A 7,135-nucleotide genomic window follows, 5' to 3' on the forward strand; every position below is an offset into this window, starting at 1 on the left:
TCACCAATTACTTACTGTAAAAAAATGCATTACAAAGGTAATTCAATCTTGGCTTCTCTTAATGACATTTAGCCAAGGAAAACAAAGGCTAAAATCACTACAGCACAGGCGTGGTGCAGGACCAGCCTACAGGTCTCCAAACTCCTGCAGTGGTGCAGGAGAAGATGGCACCCACGTTCTACAGCTGTTTAAAACATCCTGATCCACAGCGCTCACAGCTGCCTGCCCATGGCAGAGCCTCTCAAACACTTGAGTAACACGACCAGGCCTCGTTCCCAAGCCTCTGCACATTTCACAATATAATGTTTAGTAATGATTTTGACCAAAAAAAACGAATTCCATTAATGTTAAGGACTTATCAGTCACGCAGTTACCGATATTCTTCCCCGCTGAGTCACACGACTGCCAAAAGCCCTTCCTGAGCTACGCCTGCGCTATGACATGTAGGTACGTATGACTAAACACGTCACTTCATTTCCAAAACGCCAAGCATTTACAAAACGATGCGACCAATGAATGCAGAAGGATGGCAGAGAAGGTTCCCAAGCACCATTTCCATACGTAATGATATCCACAAACGTATTGCAGAAGCCTAAAGGCAACACCATATGGCATGGCAGCTCCCCAAGCGAGCCCAAGTGCTGCTCACAGCACGGCCTGCAGAGAGCAACTGCCCGCAGCCCACTGGCCAACACTCACCGACTTCCTCAGGCTCAGGGACAGAACCAGACTTAGCAGCTCCTCACTTGGCCTCGTGTTCAAATCTCAGCTTCTCCTAACAAACTTATATTTGGATTTCACTATTGAAAGTATTTTTTAAAACAAGGAAATTCTTTCCCTTTTCTTCTTTCCTTTTGGAAAGCCCCATACTAACTCCCATTTTTCCTCCACCAGCAAAGCAGCCCCAAAGCCCAGCAGTTCAATCCAAGTTTCCTCTGCTCAACATTAATAATGTCGTGATGCCGAGTCTCTTCTCAAGTGCCAAGCTCCAAATTTTTCACAGTATGTTTCTCCACCATTACATGCAAGGCACCATAACCATACATGTAAGAGATCTACCCAAAAAATCACAGCTCAGATCATCAGTTGCTACAGGTACACACTGTAGAGTTGAATTTAAAAGCCCTGTTTCTTGCTCGAGAAGCAAAGCATGAACTACTCTGAATTACTCTTTCAATTCATTCAAGAAGGAAAAGAATGCAAAACTCTTCATGCTGAATACCAGCAAACAGTGCACAGTTCATAAAGCAAACGCAGAAATTTGCCCGAAGGTTGTGACACAAAACAGCAAAGTCTTCTTTCAATACACTTAAATCTTCTCTGTAGCATCATAATGAACTTACATTCATTATCACAGCAAATAACACTGGGACCAAATTTGCTGTTACACATTCATAGCACTTTGCACAAAAGGGTCCCAGGCTCAATAGCACCGTGCCACCCACAGATAGCCCAAACTCCTTCCCTCAAACCTTGCCTATTATGCAACCATGTGGTATTTTTGTGCACCGGTTTGAAAGTTCAAAGCAGCAACAAACCTCCACCATTAAAAATCGCTATCTTTATTGTAAATAATCTTTCAAATTCATCTCTGCGTGGCTCTGTTTCAAATAATAAGGCATAATATAGCTAACCTCGGCTTGAGGAATATTCTTCTAACTCCATATTTTAATGATATTACCCTTCTGCATCCAGATAATGCTTTTACAACTTCCTTATTTCCTCTCCTAAAATGCAGGAAAGCAATACCACAAACAGGTTCAATTTCTAGAACTCTCCTGAGATCAGGATATGGATTCCCAAACTCCTCTCACAGCAGACCCCGTGGGCAGCCCCAGAACTCCAACCCCAAACAACACCAGTTGCACAGCAATGTTCTCCCAACCCATCGGGTTCTCTCCACTCATTCCTTTCGAAACGAACATTAGAGATTCAGTCACATATTTTTAAACCCCACTCCAAAAACAGACATCAGCAGCAATGAGTAACGACCCCACTGTGGTTAACGGAATCATTCTGACAAAGCTTTGGGAGAAGAAAAACGTTGCCTAGCCTAGGCAAACAAATACAAACCAAGCTACAGCCAAGTAATATCCATCAGTTCCAACGTCAAAACAACTGCCCTGCACCGTTCCAAACGTGCCACTGCCTTAAGATATGGCCCAAGTACAGTTACCTCAAAGCTATTAGCCTAAACAACTATAATCCAAAACAATTTTTGCAAAATACCCGCAGCGCTCAGCTACAACGCTGTGCTAGCAGAGATTCAGAAGCACGCTATGAAAACATTCTCCTTAACAACCTCCTGTGCAGACGAGAGTCCAACACGTTCTGGCTGCTGGGATGGCAGGGATCAGCTGTGAGCAGGATCCAGGAATCCCAACCAGCTGCAGGGAATTCAGATGGCAAAAGATCACCGCTCAGAAACACAAACATACCGTCCATCCTCCCCCCAGAATAAAATGAAATTATCATTTTTAAAATATCAGTTATCTTAAGATAACGTAGAGAAGATAAATAGGGAAGAAACACTATTTAACATGCTGCCAAAACCACTATGCTTTTCATTTTGTAGCATTCTCCATTTAATATGTCCACAAAGATTTGCTACTTTCTTGGTTTGCTGAACCACTAAATATTTTCCAGCAAATTAAACACTTGTGCTGCTTTGCTAACGCTGTTGTTGTATTTCCCTTTGCTGTGGGGTCTGGAGGGCTCTGAAAAAATCTTTCTAAGCTTATTTAAGCAGTGTAATTTTTAGTGTTTTGATGAATACCGTATTTTTTGCAGTATATAATTACGAAGAGGAAAAAAAACCAACATGTAATTCACAGTCTGAAAGACTGCTTCCAAATAACACTAACTACCCCAGGAGCAGCTTACAACAACCCATGCACTGCTCACGTTGCTGACCTTTATTTCCTGCCCCTCCAACATTTACAATTTCTCACGTGACATAATTCTACTCCTCTTTTTCTTTTGTTACTGCTCTGAGATCAGTAGCCTTCCTGCTGCCTGTAACAGAACAGATCACGAAACCTACTTCCCCAGAGCACACGCTATCCTGAAAAACATCCTCTTCAGCCAATGCCATTTGTCACAAGAGCGGTACTTCCTGAGACCAACAGAAACAAATCACACAGCAGTTTACAGTCACCACCTCTAACATCTCTCTCCACATAAAATAACTTCCAGAAACTCTTCCCATCGACTCTGCAGCACTTCACACCTACTGCTTCGTGGGAATGCTGTGGAGTACAAGGGAGAGTCTTTGCACGCCTGACAAGGACTCTGTGCAGCTCAGATCGAGACAGTTTGGGTCTCATTCACAACTAGGATGGGGCAATGGTAACCACTCATATGTTTCAGTGCAGTAAAATTTCATTTACAAAGCAATAAGACTGAAACCTATGGCTTCTTGCCTGGCTTCTTGGAGGATTCTGAGAAAAGACTGGGGAAATGATCAGTGCATTTCTATTAGATCGATGACAAAGAATTGACTTACAAATTGTAGGAAATACTTGCATATTATATTATATCTACATCAGGCATGCTTTAACCATTGGTGCAGTGGAAATGCAACAACAACTACAAAACTGCACGCCTGAGTAATTAGAATCTGCCTGCTTACATTGCTAAGGACTTCTTTTCCTACAATAACATTCACTTTCCTCTCCTCCTCAGACACGAGAGATCGCCTCTTGCTGAAACCTCACACTGTAAACACTTGTGTGAAGAGATGAAATCTCCATTAGCAAGACTGGTTTTGAATGTGGAACCTGAGTTACATACCAATACCACCACAATAAAACCAGCAGAAGCCCTGTTTCTGTAGAGCAGTCTAACACTGTAGACTCCCAATTTCACCACAGATAGTCGAGTCGTCCATCGCCATCCCCAAATACTGATCAAAACCTCACTGCACATCAATGCTGTGTGCCAACTTTTGAAAGAGTGGCCTCTTTTTCAATGTTCTCTTTCTTTATTTGCTTGGTGGGGGAAAAAAAATAAAAAGACAACAGCAGCAGTCTACAAGCGTATGAACTATGATATCTTTAAATATGTTACTGATATATATAAATACAAGTGCTGGCTATTGCCAAAGGCCATAGGAAAAAATAGCAAGACAAATAAGAAAAGGAAGGCCTTGTTTGTTCTGGTAATCTGCTCCACAACACGTCCACTCAAATGGAGAAAAACATATTGCCTGCAGTGACAAAGGGGTCTCGCCTTAGGACTAGCATGAAAGAAGGAAAGATGGGGAATGCCAAATTTTGTCCCCTCCCCTTGGGCACGGAGGAACACTGGGGATCTGCTTCTGGGAACAGGACCTCAATCTGTTCCCCCAGATACAACGCTAAGAAAACATTACAGCCAGGATTCACATTCTTGCTAAAATTCTTGGCCTACTGCTCACCAAGACAGAGGGAAGGCTGGCTGCCCAACCACCTACCCCTAAGCTAGGTTAGAACAACACCATCCTTCCTTCTTGTTCTCCCATGATTTTCCTGAGTTACTCAGGCCGCACGCTGGAGACAGGAGTTATGTTATTACAAAACACTTCTCTAATTGAGATTTCACTCCTGCTACCAGACCTATCTGGGTACCACTGACCTCAAGAGAGAATACCAGGGAGGTGAAAGCTTCAAGGGCTTTCAACTAATCATCTGAATTGCTCCAGCAACTGCTTCTGCCATTACTAAAATGAGAATATCTAGAATACAGTGCAGTAGCAAACAAGATGGTACTAAACAGCAGTTAAAAAAAAAGTCAGAAAGAATATCCAGCTATAATTCCAAGTGGATTCTAGTAACAAATGTAATTGCATACACTGGAGAAAATATTTCATCAGACTATTAAATTAAAAATCAGAAAAGATCAGTAATGATATTGCCTAGCTTTTATATAGCCTCTCTCATCTACAGACGTCACAACTCTTTACAAGATTCATGACTCCTATTTTAAATTCCTTTAAAAGAAATCATGAACAGGTGAAGGGATTTTCATCACACAGCCCAAATCTCTCGAGGCCCAGGCCTGTACCCCATCCACTTGGAAACATCTGCTCTTCACTCTCCCTTGAGATGGGAATATCTGAGTGTAACCTTCAACACGTTGTCTGCAAACCACAGCCCTTATCCTACAACCAGATCCGCAAATACAGATCCCAAAGCCCAGGAGCAACTTCCCTGAAATCAACAAGATCCCACAGCCTGGCAGATCAAGTAGCAGAACTGGGTGAAAATACAGCTTAACATGCAGCTTCTACAGCTCCCTTTAATTTCCAGTCAGCTGGGAGAGACAAAAAGACTCCATAATAAAAAAATAAGAACATACCACTTTCCTATCACAATCTCTTGAGTCCTAGAGCTATCACTGTGCATGCATCTCTCTCTTCCACAGAAAAATGTATCTGAACTCACTGAAAAAGGCACAGCAGTCATATGAATAAAGGATGAGAAATACATACTCCAGAATCCACACAGGTGAGGTGTGACAACAGAAGTTGGATTTCTCTGTTTCTGTTGTTTGTTTTTTAAGTAATTCGTGCTTTCATGACATACTACAAAGATAACTCAATTGTATCAGTAATAACACACAAAACATTCCTTCACTTCACAGAGTCACAGAATCACCAAGGTTGGAAAAGACCTTCAAGATCACCCAGACCAACCACCCACCCATCACCAACAGCACTCACTAAACCATGTCCCTCAACGCAAAATGCAAACGTAACTTACCAATAAAGAAGGGCTCTGCTAATCAAAGATCAACAAAGAAAGCTGAACTCAGCTTCCAGCACTCACAATTTCTCTGTAGTGGAAGCTCAGCCTACCCAGGCCTGTTTCATCCACAGGCAAATCCCTCTTTCTGCATGCAGAGGAGGAGGATGGTGGTGGTCACTGCCACGCTCTGCCCTCACCCAGCTGTAAGCTCAGAGCCAGCTCTTCACCCCAGCAAGCAGGCTTTGCCATTCAAAACACAGACTTGCCAATATTCAAATAACAATTTAAGAAATCTCATTTTAAAAATCTCTGTTCTGCCAATGTCTTGGGGAAAAACAAAACAAAATCATGCACTTGCAAAGCATCTCACGTAATTTAGTTGTATCTTTCAATTTTACGAGAGTTTGTATCTCCTGAAAGTAATACGTTATAAAAGGAGGAATATTTCATCCTTTCCTTTGTTTCCACTATAATATTGACCGGGAAGACCAACACCAGAAAGCCCCACCAACTGAAGTCACCTCAACAAGACCAGCCATGATACATCCCATCACTATACAAGGAGATGCCTTTTTAGGACATTTTTGGTACTGCAACTGACTGATTTTATGTCTTAAACTGAGAATTAAATGCGTTATTTTAAAACTCCAGCTGAAGCTCACTGCGACTTGGATAAAAACAAAAGCCCCATCACCATGTGAACTCACACTCGTTTGGTCAGTAAGTGAAAAAACAAACTTGCAACCATTTCCCTACATTTCTGAACCTCCATCAATGATACATTTAATCACATTACTGCAATCAAACAACAGCTCCACCAACAGAACGCCGAATCCAAACAAATCCAATTGTTTGGATATTAATAACAGGACACGACTCATTGAACTCCTCAAGAGGGGGAAGGCTGTGAGCAGCTCTACTTGGGGACCTGCTTCAAAAAAAAGGGAAAAAAAAAAAAAAACAAACAAAACAATCAAAAAAAGAACGAACAAAAGAGGGCCGTAGGGCAACCTGCGGTATAAACTTTCCCATCTGCAGTTTCACAACAGCAGCATCGTACAGGAGGAGACCTCGGGATCCCCGCGGCCCTCACAAAGCCTCCCTGCAAAAAAAACAACACCCCCCCCCCCCTCCCGTGCCGAGCCCGCCTCGCTCGGAGGACTCGTTTTAAAGCGGCCTTTAAACCCTCACCACTTCTTTTTCCACAGACCCCGCTACCTAAGCCCATTTTCCCCCACTTATTTATTCCGGCATTTCCTGGCCGGCGCTGCCCGTCCCCTCCCACCCCACCCGGCACACGACCCGAAGCCGCCCCGCACCGCCCTCCATACGGAGCACCCCCGAGCCGGGGACGGCCGGCTTTATGCGAGCCCCCCCCTCCTCGCCCCGGCTCCCCGGGCCGCCCCCCA

Source organism: Lagopus leucura, unplaced genomic scaffold (assembly GCF_019238085.1).
Source record: "Lagopus leucura isolate 7727_CA_CO unplaced genomic scaffold, USGS_WTPT01 Super-Scaffold_797, whole genome shotgun sequence".
Lineage (NCBI taxonomy): Eukaryota > Metazoa > Chordata > Aves > Galliformes > Phasianidae > Lagopus > Lagopus leucura.